Source organism: Centruroides vittatus, unplaced genomic scaffold (genome assembly GCF_030686945.1).
Source record: "Centruroides vittatus isolate TY-2023 unplaced genomic scaffold, ASM3068694v2 contig_927, whole genome shotgun sequence".
In the NCBI taxonomy this organism is placed as follows: domain Eukaryota; kingdom Metazoa; phylum Arthropoda; class Arachnida; order Scorpiones; family Buthidae; genus Centruroides; species Centruroides vittatus.
In genome coordinates this window covers 654,594-671,636 of record NW_027122613.1, presented here as the reverse complement: position 1 = coordinate 671,636, position 17,043 = coordinate 654,594, and the positions used below count along the sequence as shown (strand labels likewise).

Below are 17,043 nucleotides of genomic sequence, written 5' to 3'. Positions count from 1 at the left end.
TGCCGCTTTTATCCAAGTGCGGGAGCTTCATTTGCAGGCAGTATGGGCTGAACTCCCTGCGTGTGGTACCCCCTGCTCTATTAAATATATACAGCAGTAGCATTGAACTTCTCGGGTTCTGCTGCTTTAATTTTTATCAATTTTAAGCGCCGTTTCCTCTATAAATTCTATTTCTTAGTTTTATAACACTCTTAGAACGATTTTCTGACTCATTCCGTTTGAATTTTTCATGCGATTTTAAGACTTATTTTAAACGAATTTTTTTTTTTTCCGAATTTCTCTGAAAAGTTTAAACAAAATTAATCCTGCAAATTAATCTACTTTGCCTCGACCATTTAAATTAATATAAATTATCCTTTATTTTTAATTATAAAAAGATTTGTAGCTAAAATTTCACTAAAAAATCGAATTTTTCAAATGTTAAAAAATATATAAATTAATCTAAAGTGTTTTATGATTTAAAAATTTAATAAAATATTGAATTCAATTAATAAATGTATTTTAAGAATTTGATTTTATGAAAATAATTTAATTATTCTAGTAAGATTTTATTTAAAAAATAATAATAAGCGAGCTATCTACTGGTGAACACCGACTTTCGCAACGTCGTAAGACGATAAAAGCCAAAAATTTAGAACAAGTTAGAAGATTTAAGCATGAAATCTTCTAAAGAAACATTCCTTAATATATGTTAGTCTCTTCTCAATTAGCATATTACAAATAATATTGCTGAAGGAGAAGTATCAAAGTCCGAAATATATCCCAACGCATTGAGATGTGATTGAGAACTGCTAAAGAATTGCCAAAATGTTCTTTAAACAAAGACAGAAACAAAATCTTCAGCATTGCTTATGTTTTCATAATATTAAAACATAATTTAACCATAAAGTTAGGGATTTTATGTAATCGTACAAGTTTGCGTGACAACAATATCTCGTAAAGTATTAATAGAATATGGATTAAACTTACAAGAAATAATTCCGAAGGAACTCATGCAAAACTCATAATTCATCATTAAGAAATCGATAAAAATCTATATTTTAAAATACAAAGATGTTTTGGTACTTTGAACTTTTAAATCGGGTCTAAACACGGTTGGTGGTCATCAGAGTTTTGTAGATTATAGGGGTTCCAGAGGTTAAATTAAAAAGGTTCATTTGAGCATTTATCACGATAATAAAAAGCCATTATCCTGATAGGATTATTACAAGTTGCCATTTCCTCATATTAATCACCGTAAATGATAATGGTTACAGGAAATTCTAGGATTTGGCTTATAGGGCCAATCACCTTACGATTTATTAACATTAAAAATACGAAAAGAGTAATCAAGATACGAAGGCGTTGATATCAATTTTATGAACATGATTCATTAGAATTTTTACCGGCATAGTTTCATATTTATTCATGCTCATGGACAATATATCATTTCCACTTTTTGTGCACGACAGTAATTCAAGAAGAAGAATTCAAACATGATAAATAGTCGTTCATTACTTATATTTTGTCAGAAATATTAAAGTTAAAAGAAACGATGCTAATAGCATTTCTGTCGGAACTTAAGATATATAGACCCATGCTACACTAATGGAGAACATGCACGCTTCTGATATCATGACAGTCAAAAAAATTAGCTCGACTTGACCACACCTGAACGATCAAACATTTCAATAATGTCGAAACGTCCATTCAAGATTTAATGAAGACGAAAGTTTCCTTTACATAAAGCCGCTTCTGTTTTCAATCCCGTACATTTTATTACTTAAATTTATTAAATACATTTAATACGGCATAAAAAATATGCATCTTATTTTTCTGGTCTCTAATGAATTGGTCTATAAAATTTCGTTTCTCTTTCAAAATTTTATACACCAATTCATTAGAGACTTACAGAAATTCACGAGATTTGATAAATATTTAAAAGCAAATCGGATCCTCGATTTATTTAATGATCTTCAAACTTATAAAGGGTATTTTTTCCGCTCACAAAGCGAATATTACCTTAACTAATGTTTTATCATCTCCCACGTAACTCATAAGTATAAAATATTCGTTAACTCTGCATGGCTAGGCATGCAGTGAATAGGGAGATTGGTGTATTTTATCGATCTGTACAATTTGAGGAATTTAATTTCCTTTAATGTTGCCTTTAGGCAAAGAGCGAGCATAGTATATATAAACAATAAAAATGAAAGAATTTAAAATTTCTCTACTTTTAAAAACCTTATCCTTCTCTTTATTGAATGTCTTCTCCATTATTTTTATCTTCCTGCAACGAATTTTACATTAGGAGAAAATCCCATTAGCACTGCCTACTAGAAACAAACTGCCTCTAGCTGGAAAAAAAAAATAAACAATAGTAATAATAATAACAATAATACTAATAATTTTATAACTTGTTTTTCTCAAAAATAAGCGGAACTAAGTTTAAAATCTTGCACGCAAAACTCGATTGGACTTTTAAATCGATACAATTTCGAAGAAAATGGGTTCTGCAGAGTAGTAATGATTTACAAAAATTCTATATTTGAAGATATTATTTCGAGATAGATTAGAGCTCGGTCGGATAATTAGGCAATACTTTGCACAATTCGTTCCAACTTGTTCTTATAAAAAATGTCGGGGGCCTATTTTGGGTGGTTTATTTCTCACAAGAACCATCATTCTTCACTCGAATCGTGGTCCACTTCCTTTCGGCTTCTACTTAGACACCTTTAGCACTGACACATATCTCACTCAGACAGCAATTGGGGTAATTCCCAAACGGATTCCAAGTCTACCCCTAGGGTTGTTAGCGTATATTCCAAGCATAAAAAGCAACAACGGTTAAAAAAAATTATACATCTAAAGAGAGAAAAGTAGGCAAAGCCTACCTATGTAATCCTACGTATTATTGAACGTGTTTACCACGGTTAAAATAAATAAAATCTATCAAAAAAGTACACTTTTGATCGAAGCCAGTCACCTCTGTTACGTTACCATTTATATGTTCTCCAGATTGCGTTCCCCGAGCTACTATTGGCCCAAAGGTCTGGATAATCTCGAGAAAGGAAGCAGAAAGGTTTAATTTCGACCAATGGAGTAACCGAATGCGTTAGAGCATATCGATCCAGTTAGAGGGTAGCGGAGGATACTGCGCTTTTACAGCCCCAACGGCAGAAGGTGGGAGATGTGTTCTGTCGTGAACTGGACCGTCTGGTTTTCTGCAAGGTTTATTATAGGGAGTAACCGACTTGGTATGTGACATTCGGTAGCCTCTGAGTTTTACTGGATATTTTGCTAATCGAAGGCTACGTGTTGCGCATCTATTGTTTCTGCTCTGTTCTTAGTCAGTGCCAAATGTGTGTGTTTCGTGCCTGTTTGTGGCTTTACGCCGTTTGGACTTCTAAATTCAAGTCGTCTTTAATATTAAATTTCGGTAAGTGCTTTTTTTGTTTTTTTTTCTTTCTTCTTTTTCCCTCTCCCCCTTTTTGCCATCTTAACCGCGGTAGATCCTTATCAGAAACACACGTTAAGTCTTTTGATAATTCTTCTAAACACGAGTTACGAACAATACACTGTTTAAAATGGCGTGTAAATTAGTAAATTAATGCAAAACAGAAAGGAAGTTCAGTTAATTAACCATTTAGTAATATCCTTTTCTTATACGGTAATTTTTTTTCCTCTCCTATTAAGTGAATGGAAGCATGTAAGACACCGGCGCCTATGTTGTAATTTGATACAGAGAATCCAAACCTACTTAAGAAGTCCTCATTTGGACGAATATGAGGCTTCCTTAAGAGGAAAAATGGCTTTTCTTATTCTTTTTGGCCATTGTTTTTTGTAAGTAACATGACTTTTAGATTGCTATTGTTATCCTAGCGCGATCGAAACGAGTCGAAGTAACCAAGCGCGTTATTACCAACCAGGACAGATTACCTTTTAATTTTATCTAATTACAGTTGGCAAAGCTTCGAAGCCAATATGTTATTTTCGATATTGTAATGAGTTTTGGCATCTTTAAATCATTTCTCACTCTACAAATGTTGAACGTCGTAAAAAAAAAGAAGAAGAAGAGGGGAGAAAACCAAGATAATTATGATTAAAGAAGAAATTAAAGCAGCAGAACTTTATTGTCATTATTAAAAATTGGAAATGGAAGATAGAATGAGTCCGGTTTAATTAAATGGGAACGGCCACTCACCTGCAGACCCTCTAATGCGATGAGTAAGATAGACTAATATCTTCACGCCTGTTAATATATCCAGGCATCTGAAACGTGGTTACGATAACACAATATTGATGGAAAGTGACGTTACTTATCAGATATTTTTGGAAAAAAATGTGGGCGGAGGAAGAGGCGTTGTTCGGGATTGCCCATGTAGACCTACAATTTGTTTTTTCTTTCTTTCTTTCTTCAATGGGAGTTTTTCGTAGAGATTTACATCTTTAGTCTCAGTTTGCACTTCATATACCAAAAATACCTCAGCAATTTAAGTGGAATAACGAATTGCAATGTTACACTACAAATTAGTATACCTTTAATGTAATAAAACTAGAGCTACTGGCATTTAAACGAATCAAAGGCGGCTAAAATTAAACTTATACAATTTTGAGAACTTTTTAATCTACTTTCTAATCAAAGAATTCCGAACTGCACCACGCAAACGCCCGAAGAATAAATCTTATAGTTTCTGGTTAGTCCAGCCATTCCAGCACCATTCATCACTTACTATCATTTATCAAAAGAGGTGCTTCAGAATGTCAGATGGGGTTCATTCACACTCTCGAAGATAGAACACTACATCGATTCGATGTTTGTGTGATTTCCAGAATATGGTTCATAACACAATGCCAGACAATCGAATGAACTTTAGGCCCTTTGCTCTACCTGTAGAGGCAATCTACTGACTCCTGGAACCTGTTAGGTAACTTTTTCGGACAGCTGCCGATGCTTCTTCGCTCTTCGTTGTTTTCGGCGGCCATATTCTATGCACGTATCCATCACACAAGTTAATTAGACTGATTGGTGGTGATCGGAATGCACCTTTACCAAAGGATATCTATTTTGCTTCAGGAATAATCTTTAAGGATCCACTCTTTTGGTAGGTTATACTTTTGATTCGTTTGAAATGTTTAATGTTTAGTTTTTGCATGACTTACCACTCCCCTCTTCTATATTACTCGTTTCTACGAAGCAAATCTTTTAAAAAACTCAATTTTTGTGTCAGAAAATTCAAGTTTAAAAATGTTTTAAGAAAGGTGCGGCTTCTCGTCTCTCTAGAATCCTTTCCAAGGTATGATAATAGACCAATTCTATTAAGCTACAATTTTAAGATAATGATAAGGCTCGACAGTATCATTAAGCTTTTATCTCCTATGATTTGCAGACTTATTTACGAATAAATAATATAATGATGAAAGTCAAAATCGCAGCATCTTCATATTAGAAATCTTTTTGATACAACAAAACTATGGCATCCAGTTTTATAAAAGGAATTTAGTACAAACCCCGTTGAGTTACTACGCAAAACGTTTCAGTCCTTCAGTTGTAAGCAAAGGTTTTAAGTCTCGTTTGACCTTCTAAATCGCTTTCGTACGTGTTGAAAAGTAAGATCTTCATTAAAAAAATTGTAAATAAAAACAAAAACAATAATATAATGTTAGATAGACGATTAAAAATCATCACGAAAGACCGTGACGTTAGGTCGAATCTCGGTGCGGTTGCATCTAACAACCGCCATAACTGGTTCATTGTCGTCATGAAGGTTTCACTCGTGACATTTGATATTATAAAACTGTTTTTAAAAAGTACTTTAAATCTGTGAATGAACAACTCTCGGGTTGTTAACTATAAACTACACGATACTTAGTTTTCAACTACACAAAGTACAGCCATCTGTTTAGCGTTATGCATTGCTTGTCAATAATAATAATATATTGTTTCCATATAGGTGCAATACGTTAGTCATTAAACGGTAATGAATTTTTAAGCTGTTTTAACGACGTGAAACATTTTCATTGTTCTAAGGCGTAGGCCTACTGTTCTCCGAATGTTTTAGTTATGCTATTTTAAAATACTGTATCGTCATTATCTATCTTTTTAAATCTTCCCATGGCATTAAAAGTAACAATGGTTGAATTATTCTCAAAATATAGTTTTCTATTCACTTAAACTTTATAAATTTTGCCACTATTTTCTATATTATATCTAAATTTTGTAGATAATTATGTAACGATATTAGGCCTAATCATCATTTAATTTTTATCCATTCTTACCACTATTCATCCTATTCATATTTTTCTAATTTTTATGCAGATATTTTGGACATTTTCATCATTTTTTACGGCTGATTTTCCGAGTGATTTTAATTTTATTTTCTAATTTACAGCCACAAAAATCTTTATTTCTGTTGAGAGAAATAAGAAAATTTAAAGAAAAAATCGATTTAAAAAAGATTTAAGAACTTTCCGATAACAAAATGTAACTTTTAGATCTTCTTTCCAGAGTTTATCTCATAAGAAAATTGCATAGGAGTTGGAATTTAGAATGATAAATCCTCTTTCTGCTGAATCAATAAGTATTTTTGATCAGTTTAAAGAACACAACTGAATGTTATCGAGGATAATCTTTTAATTTAAATCGATTTTATAAATATTTCTCAAATTACATAATCATTTTAATATAATAACTAAGCATCTATACCTCATATACAAAATATAGTGGCCTAGATATAGATATACAAAACTTCTAGTCGTTTTAAATTAAGAAATTTTATTTAAAATATAATTATTTAGCCATGACGCGGAGGAAACTGTATAATATACTTATTGGTTTTTGGGAAAAAAATTACTACATCCGAATAAATGATAACAAGGGATAAACAGGAAGCACCGGATGACAACTTCCTTCTTGCTATTTGACTAATAGCGACTTCCTTCGAGTTTATCCTTAACACAAAAAGAAAGATCTTGTGATCTGTCTCGCCGCATTAACTCGGATTTATATTAAAATTCAAGTGTAGTAGGAATTTTTCTATAAAAATGGAAAAATAAGAAATTTCCTGGTTGTCATTTTGAGTTATAAAGAGCACTTACACAGATGGAAATGGGTCAGTCAGCGACCTGGATCAAAAAATGTCAGATGAGACTATCGTTCGGCTATCTCTCTCGGGTCATTGACTCGAAATCTTTCTTCTGTTTAACAGAGAAGAAAGTGAAAAAGTTTGACTGCTCATCTATCAAATATTTTCATCACCGTTGCCGAGATGAATTCGCTGTAGAGAGAAAAATATTTGGCTAAAATTACATAGGAGGGAGTTGTGTTTGTTCAACAAAAATAAGTTGACTCCATATTTTCTCATTCAAATTTTCTTATCTTCTCCAATTTCTTCTTAAATATTCTTCTTATATTAAAAATATATATATATATATACGGAAAAATTAATAAAAAAAATACTTTAATTTTTTATTTTCATAAATAAATTCTTATCTGAATTGAATATTTAACAAGAAATTCGAGGAGATAAAAAGACAATTTACATCAGAAAATATCTTATCCATTTTCTATTTTAAATTGTATAAATTTACATTCGAAAATTGTATAATTTTCCAGTAAATTCTAGTTTTTAGACAAAATAAACAAAATAATTTATAAATATGTATAATTTTAGTTCTTTATTGCCATATATTTTCTTTATACATCGTGAAAACTGTCGTTTTATTATATTTTTGGGAGTGTTTTCCTTGTAAATAAATGAATAAATTTTATATGATTTTAGAGCATTACACTGTATAAATTAATGCAACAGACGTAGACAATCGCTTATCCTCTTTATGGATTTACTAATGGATATAGTTTAGCAAATCCTTTGCCTTTAATATACCATAATATAGACGTTATTGCTGTTAAGGATCATGTAACAGCTAGACATATTTGCCATATTTCCAATTATAGAGACCTTCAGACGTGTGTATCTAGTTACATCGTCGTGTATAGTTTGAATGAACTATAATAATCATTATTTATAGACCGCATCGGATAGATTTTATCAAAATATAATTTATTCAAGCTTTGTTTCGAAATATCGATAAATAATTAAGTTTGAAACATTTCGACGTTTAATTAATTCGTTTCGAAATCAAAGCTTTGTTAATTATATCGTTGCTCAGTAATGAATTCGTGCTTTGAGTAATTATTGTTGTCACAAATCGGATTCAATGTCATTTCATCTCGTTATAATTATTCTAAACGTCTTCTACGTGAATTTACGAAATTCCAGTTTACAATATATCATAATATAACTCATTCACGAGTTAAAAAATTCCTTATTAATTCCCATTTTATGAATATTTAGCGTGTTTAATGTATCATCATCCTTCACTACGACTTTAGAGACGAAGCGTTAGAAAGTAGAAGAATTCTTTACAGAAAATTGCACTTAAAATATAATAAAATAAATGTTAAATATTGTAAAATAGTAGATTTAAATTCATATTTTTGTATAATTCATGCGTATAATTTGACTTTAACTATTATATTATTATATAAACAGTTATAGAGAGAAAAATAAGCAAAAATATTACATAAGATTATAGGCAATCCTTGTGTTTTTAGACGTAAATAATTTATGAGAAGTTGTTTAGAGACGTGATTATACTAATAAAGATTGGTTAGAGTTAAAAAGAACAAGAGGAGATACATTTATTTCCGTTTGTTTCTGTGTTTTTAAACGGATCGACGTGCTGATTAAAAACAGAATTAATCAATCTTTGTTATAATCTTATCGAATGAACATTTTAAATCTATTGGAGAATGCCAAAGAATTTTTATCTATTTATTTAATTTATCTACCTTTCTACCATTTCTCTACTCCCTATTACGTAAACAGGAAGAGTAGTGTGACGAATATTGAAATTTTCTAGCATTAAATAATGTTCCAGAACTTATTACTTTTCTAGTTTTTTTTTTCTCTCTTCCTCCCATCAATTTATCAATGTCTTTATAAATAATGTTCTTTAATTTATAAAATTTTCTATGTTCAATAGTATAAGTCAAAATATTTTTTAAAAAAGTATGCATAAAAATACTGAGGAGGAAAATTTACATAAAACTGTTCTTAACAAAAATGGATGCTTGCATCTTCTCTATGGCTGCTTTGAATTTTAACGAGAATATTTTACTGTATTCGCGGTTTTAATTTTTTGTTTTGTTGCTCTTTTATAGTTTATTTTTCGAGTAATGTAGATTTGTCAAGAGATTTATATTCTAAACGTGAAATTTTTCTTAAATTGAAATATTTTTCTGGCTTAACTTCTATTTTAATCGAATTTATTCAAATCAAGATTGAATTTTTAAATTTACCTTAAGGAAAGAATTGATTGATAAAATTCTTTTTAAGACATAAACATGAAAAAAAAATTAGAGGTTCCTCCCTCCACGTTAAACTTGTTCATCCATCCATTAGAAAATGAAATTTCTTTCTTTCAAGCCGGAATTGTCCCTCACAACTAATGCATTGCAGTAGGACCTACAATTTCGGATTATCGAGAAACAACAGTAAAATATTATTCAGTACGTAATGGTTAGAATAGACAATAGAAGAGTCAATAACATAACAGATTCCCCCTTCGATAACGTAAAATTACAGGCCCAAAAATACAGGACAAAATCGAATAAAAATCTTACAAGAAGCCTGACAAAAACTTGTACTACCGGCATTTTTCTCTCCCCTCCCCCTTTCTCTTCTCATACGAAGCATTTTCGTGCGAATCTCTCCGGAGAAAAATCTACTTTGATAAGTTCAAAAATTCGATTCGGTAAACTCGAAATTAATTTCTTTTACCACTCTTACAACACAAGTAAGGACGAAGTATTTAATTTTAACACGCTATCATCACGCTATAGTTTAAAAAAAAAGTAAGCATCTTTAGAATCTGCCAAGTACATCTAATTGTTGTTACGTTGAATAGTATCTGAAATCTTCTTGAGATGATCGTATGTGTGACCGTGCATCCATCCGTTAACCGAGTTACAACGAAAGCTTTTGTTCTCTTCCAACTTTTCCTTCTTCCGAAGCAATTCTCGTAACGACTAACCACATTTCTCCATGTTAATTAACTCCATTAAATTTGCAGTGGAAAATACAGAAAAGTGGTAAAACCCACTAGCGATTTTTATTTTATTTTGTTTATTTATTTTTTTCTTTGGTTCGACAGACTGGTTTAGATTCCATTGACCTTTCTAGGCATCAATGTACTGCCGAAGTTGTGAAAACCTCCTCCTTCTTCTTCTTCTTCTTCTTCGCTTGACTGGACTTTTTCTTCTTATTTTTTCTCACGATGTTGCATTTTTTTTTCATTTTTTGGTCGTTGTAATATTCATTATTTTGTCGTTTCTCTACATAAACGTCCATTAATCATTTTATACTTAAAATATTACTACCGGTGTTGTGAAACGATGGCGATTCCAGCTTTACGACATTTAATATTAGCATTTTTTTTCCCCTTTTAAAAAAAGTTATTTTGTAAATTCATAATCTTTACGTGTTAAATTAATTTATAAATTAGTACGGCGTGATGTTTATAAAAAATTAGGAAATTTTATAATTTTTCTCTTTATCTTTTTTTTTTTTTTTTATTGATTAAAGAAGAAGAAAAATGTGTATTGAATATTTAATAATTGTTTCGGCTTTGTTGCATTTCACTGTGTAATTAGCGAAGGAAGGAATGCAGGATATTACTCTAGACATAAAACACAAGGAAGTAAGTAACTGACAGGCAGACATTTTCTTTAGTTTTATAACAAAAGTTCCTTTGAATATATTCAGAGTAGGTGCAGCCTACTCTTTTTTACTGCATTTATTCAGTTAAAAGAGCATTTTTATAAATTTTCCTCGCTTAATTTTTAAATCATCTATAGAAATTTATTTGTTTTACTCGTTTATTTGACATTTAGTATGATAGCTTGTGTTAAATTATACATAGAAATTCCTCCATATTGTTAGTGTTATAATATATTTTAAACCACATTTAAGCATTTAATGCCTAAGAGCTGGGTTAAACACGATACAAAATACATTATAATGCTGTATTTAGAATATGAAAAGTAAGATATTTGAATATAGAACGATAAATGATGCAGTATAGAGCATACTGAAATATAAAATGCCAAATACATTGAATATAGAACGAGATACAATCGATATTGAGTGCGAATACAGAACACAATACATGTAAAAAAAAAAAGGGAAAAATAGAGGAAACTGAATATATAAACTTAAAAAAATATATATTATAGATTATAATTATCAGAAAATAAAGAATATATTCTACAGAAGGAATAGAAACAAGAATTCTTAACACCTTAAGCAAAAAAGAACCATGTAATCATTAATACATAACAATACTTAATCTAAGAAATTAAGCATTAATATATATTTTATATGATTATATAGGCCTACTCCTCTATAATATTTTTGTTTTAAAGTTATTATATGTTTAACATTCTCTATAATTTGTTAATAATATATATAATACTTGATACTGTTAAGGTACAGTACATAAAGGTATATCAAAGAATAAAAAATGTATTTTCTAAAATTACATTTCTGAATCTTTTTAAATTTTTGAACAATAAAACTAATTAATAATAGTCTCTATTTATGTCCAAAGTATGCCTAGAATTTATAAAATCAGCCATTTATAATATCTTTCATATGAAATATTTATTAATATCAATAAATAAATTAGTAGTAGTCATATAAATCTTCATTTATTATAATAAAAGCGTATGCTACAACTTAGCTAAATTCTAGCGATTTAAATAGAATTTTAATTCAAAATATATTTTAGAAATTACCATTCTCTCGGTGTAGATTAATTATATAGATTTACAGTAAATCTTGGCTTAATTATCTTAATCAATAGTTAGTTCATTCTCCATGTTTACCAATTTGACAATGTAGCTTTATTAAGTAGTAATTTTCTTATATTTATCGTTAAAATTTACATTAAACTCAATCTTTTACGCTATTAAAATATGTAAAGTAGCACTTTTGTGCTATTTTTATATATTAAAATAACATGTAGAGATTTTAAATTTATATTCACAAGACTTTATATACATGACTTTAGCTCTACTCTTTGATAAAAATTCAAATATTTGTTGAAAATTAATTGATACTGTCATTATTTTTTTGTTGTAATGCTGTAAAGGTGCCTTCCATGTAAAATAGGCAAATAAAAACTGGTTAATTAATAATCATTTATAATAAAAATGACAAAAGTGACCGTAATCAAAACATAAATGTTCATTAATAAGAAAATAAAATCTACTCTTGTAATATAATTATGATAATTATAAAAATGCAATATGCTTAGGCATTTTTAAGGCATTAGAACTCATGAATAAACTTATTTCATTAATTAACAGTCATTAGTTTAATCATAGACCAGGTCTATTTTATAACATGCATCTTTGTATGGAATCTATAATGAGTTAATTAATATTATAATAGCTAAGTTTCCATTTAAGTAAGCTAACATTTTGCATGTAAGTTTGTAAAGTCGCCTATGAACACAACAAATAATAATTAAACTATAAATATCCAATTTTCTTAAGTAAACATCTTCATTAAAAAAAATTATTTAATTACAGCTGTATTAATTTATACTAATGAAAAAAACAAAATAAAATTAAGAAATTAAAATTTAATTTTACCTTTTTGTACAAAGTATTATGCTCTACGTTCAACACATTTTATTACTTCTCCTTTTTATCCTTAACACACTAATCATCCTCTGACCTTACACTATATTTTAAATCCTTACATTTTCTATATTTTGTGTTGCTTTAGCTCATCTTATGCAAAATTTTTATACATATTTTATGTTGAAAACATTGTTTTTTCACTCTCCACATGTTCAGTTAATTCCGTGTTATCTAGGAAAAATAGTACTGTAGAATATAAAAGTATAATAAAGATATTCTACGTTTATTTATGTAATTTATATCAAAATTTTAAAAGCTATGCTATAGTAACTTAGAGAAAAGTCACTAAATTTACTAAAATAAAGTCATTTTAAATCAATAATTTATGTCATTTAACAAAAAGATAAAGAACACAGAACACATAGTATCTAGTATAGTAGTATATGCTTTAAATGTTGTTATAAACTAATCATATTCTATTCATTTAAAGCAAAGGAACTTCCTATAAAAATTTTAATCAAAAATTCGTTCCTTTATTATTCTATAAAAATGAATTCTGTTGGGTCTCGGGAGGATAATAGCTTGAATATATCTGCGAAAAATTAGCATATAGTGTTCAAATTACAGGTCGCGTACCCGACTTCTATAACTTTTTATCATGAAAATGAACCTAACGGAAACTTTACATACCCTTAAATTTACCCGTCTTTACAATTATGTAAAAATAACTCCGTAGGTAGACCCCTCTTGGGTATGGATTACTAAAGACCTCACATACTTAAGTTTCCTACAGAGGCCTCTTCAAAAGACTTGTCTCGAACTTCTTATTAGAATTTATTATGTAAAGAAACCTCCCCTTAATGTCACACTTCCTTTTTACTTTTTTGGTCATTTTCTCCTATGGAAAAAATCATAAAAGGTGTAAAGATGGAAGAGGGTGCAGCGTACCACGTTTCCGATTGTCCCAATGACGGATTAGCGAGGTTGTTTGTTGGCGAAAACGTCGAAAGTCGCGACCTTTAACCAAAAAAAAAAAGAAAAAAAAAGAGAATAACTTTATCTCTACTTGAACCCTGTTTCTCCAGTAGTTAAGTGGTTGTAATCGGAGTCGACCCCTCTTGGTTGATCTTTGACCTCTCGATACAGTAAACCAAAACCTTTTCTCGACCTTGTGGGTGGATAACATGCGATAAACAGTAGCGAAGAAAATCCTAGCTTTCGTTACTCTCCGTAGAGTGAAAGGGTTGATCCATTCAAACACAGAAGATCTTACACTGTGAAGAAGTAATTCAACAATACTTTTTTAATAAGTAGGCTAATTTGTTCAGAAATTACCATATAAAATTAAAAATATCTCACTGTTTTTCTCGTTTATTCAGTTTATAACCCAATTTGATTCTTTTTTTTTATAGAATGTCCTTTAATAATCATTACTTATCTCATACATTATAACTCTAATCTAGGTTAATTTACGATTTTTTTAATTTATTTTTTGACTCCAGAATATTTAATAAGAGTTAAAAATGACTCTTTAATGATGATAATAAGAAAATTACTCTCATAAGACATCATTTCATTCATAAAAATGTATCGCATGCGATGATTAGGTCTAGGTTGTTTCCTCGCTCCTATATCTTTAAGAATGAAAGATTAGTATAAAAAAATATATATATTAATATATTTAAAATATAGAAGAAAATTTACTTTATAGTTCTTTAGTGTGGGCTTTCAATACGTTGTTTACACGTTAGAAAGATATTAAATAGTTAAATGATTTATAAAATTCACTCGAAAATCGAGTGAAAATCGAAATTTTAAAAATATAAATTAAATTTATTTGTAGATTTTTTTTTTCCTCATAAATGTAGCTTTAAATATAGCCTGAAATTTTCTAGCATCATTAAAAACTTTCACCAAGATTAAAATAGCCATTAAGACCTTAAAAAATAGCTTATTATACTACTGATATTCTAATTATCTCTAATTTATGGTGCAATGTATCGATTCAATACAAAGAATTAGAGAGGAAAATGTATTAAGAATAGGTTTTCATACGGGCAAAACTTTAAAATAAGGCATTAACAAGCCATTAGTCTGCAGCGCGGTTTGTAAACACGCATATTTTATTGGTTATAATTATTTATGAACAATTTTTAGGAGAATAATTATTGAATTTAATTGACCTTCGTCACCCTCAGATATATAATTCTGTATTTGACAAGTAAATCGATCCGTAATGATTGTTTTTAAAGTAAACAATTAAACAGTGATTAGGGGTCTGGATAGGGGAATGTTTTAAGGATTTATATGTAGGCCTACTGAATACAAGACGTAGATAATGCTGTGAATTAATATATTTTTTTTCTCTCTCTCTTTTATTTAATATGATTAAGTGAGATTCGGTTGTTAAGATTGTAAACAGAGTAATACTTCAAAGTTAATTACGTGTACTCTAGGTAATTAGACACAAAGCATAATTTTGAATCTAGGGATCAAAGTTCGTTAAGTTTTTAGCTACTGCGAGTTGAAAATGCGATAATTAAACGGTATACAAACGTAATCAATATTATCCGGATCATTTTAAGCTGTTATAATGAAGATGGAGCTGTTGTTTCGAGCCGAATCGAAGATGAAGTCGGTGTTTTTTCCCTTTTTTTTTCTTTTCTTAGCATCAAAACTAGTTACATAACATACCTTTAGGTTATTTTCTCTCGTTTGATATTCGATCTAGAACGAACAGAGTGTAAAATATCGAGGTAAAAAAAGACTTTCGACTGTGTATGATATCTATAACTGGAGGATAAAAGTTCCTCAAGTTATAGATATCATCCTCCGGATGAAAAGAAAAGCAATAATAGAATACGAGTGTTTTATCAATGATTTGTGCCGATCTTTTCTCTTTATTTTCCTGTTGAGAAAATAGGATAAATCTACTGTATCATTTTAATAATTATAGAGATTGAGATCTGCACTTTTATTTCATTTATTCTATTTACTGTACGTCACTACAGACTGTCTTCTTTCCATTGACACGAAATAAAGATGTATTATATATATTGTATTCGATTTTGTTGGATGGCACATTATTACCAACCAGGTGATGTCTCTAGATATTCTATTGAGACATGACTCATCCAGGTCACGTGACCAGGCTAGGAATGAAAAGAGACGGCAACTCGGCGCCATATTGATCACGCTGAAAGGAATTTACGACTCGTTCATTGAATGTCATCGATTAGAGGACTAAAACAAAAGTCATCATTTAGCTCTAATGTTTTTTGAGCCTCATATCGATATTCAATTAATTTTTTTAGGCCCCTTTATTTTTTTTATCATTAATGCCAAGATAAATCGATGCTTAAATTAATAATCGGATAACTTTGTCGTAATTTTGTTTATAGATTACGAAGAAGCGTATAATTAAGTTTTATGGCAGTGGCATAAGATTATTTAAACAAATTGCTTGTCGGTTATCGCCGAGTAAAGATGCCATTTCATCTAGCTACTGTAAAGATTCTTCTGTAACAGATGTGGTGACAGTTTTCTTTTATAACCCAATGCACTTCGCCCGAAGACAACTAGAAGTGTTTGTTTATAATCTTCTTCCCTTATACAAATGGTTTCTCGTAAATTCCTAACCGAATATAATGTTTGGTCGTTAATTTTTGTTCGTATTTAATACAAGAATCGACTAAATTCATTCTGGTGTCTTTCAACAATGGAACTTTTATGGCATCGTGCCGCAAAAAAAAAAAAAAAAAAAAAAACTGTTACTTCGAATTTAGTAGTATTTTTCTTTGTGTACAAGCGAGACCGTCACCTCTTCTGTACACTTAAGTTGTTAACGGTGGTTCCTTCTCGATAAATCATAAGTATTTGGGTTAGACTCGACTGTAATTACCTGGCGCCATTTTGTCTTTGCAAACGAACATCTCTCTGACAAAATAACATTCGTCTCAGGTTCTGTAATTAACTTGTTCCTTGGGTCTAAAAATTCGTCACTGTATAACCTTCCTCGCTAATTAACGTTCTTAACAAACAAAACATCCCAATTAATCTTTCTCGAACGAAACTTCTGAAGAATGGACGTAATTAAATTGGCTACAAAGTTTGGCACAAAACTTATCGATTTACAGTATAGCTCCTCTAATTTACTACCAAACGGTAGGTAAAAGAGGCCTTCTTAGGGGATGGGATATTTTGGAGTTAGTTATGAACAAGCTTTTGTTGGTGAGCAGCAGAGAGAGAATATATTTAAATTTGTAACCATTTATATTGAGTAAAAGTGGTTGTTTTTTGCAGCTGTTCCTTTTCACAACGATGGCAAGTCTTCAGGATTTATCGAGAAGAGT

General features: G+C 29.9%; 1 protein-coding gene across 5 annotated transcripts in view; it reads left to right on the top strand.

Annotated features, from left to right (window-relative positions):
• The window catches only part of Vang (Strabismus domain-containing protein Vang), a 57,948-nt gene that overhangs the window by 24,622 nt on the left and 16,283 nt on the right, over positions 1 to 17,043 (top strand). For 2 of the 5 annotated variants that reach the window (XR_010882239.1, XM_067281890.1), the window contains exon 1: positions 2,988 to 3,418. The exons of 1 other annotated variant lie outside the window; for it this stretch is intronic. The gene's annotated coding sequence lies outside the window, so the exon portion shown is untranslated. Of the gene's footprint in view, positions 1 to 2,986; positions 3,419 to 3,487; positions 5,085 to 17,043 lie in introns of those variants that run through there. 2 more of the 5 variants (XM_067281893.1, XM_067281892.1) reach the window with 2 other exon arrangements.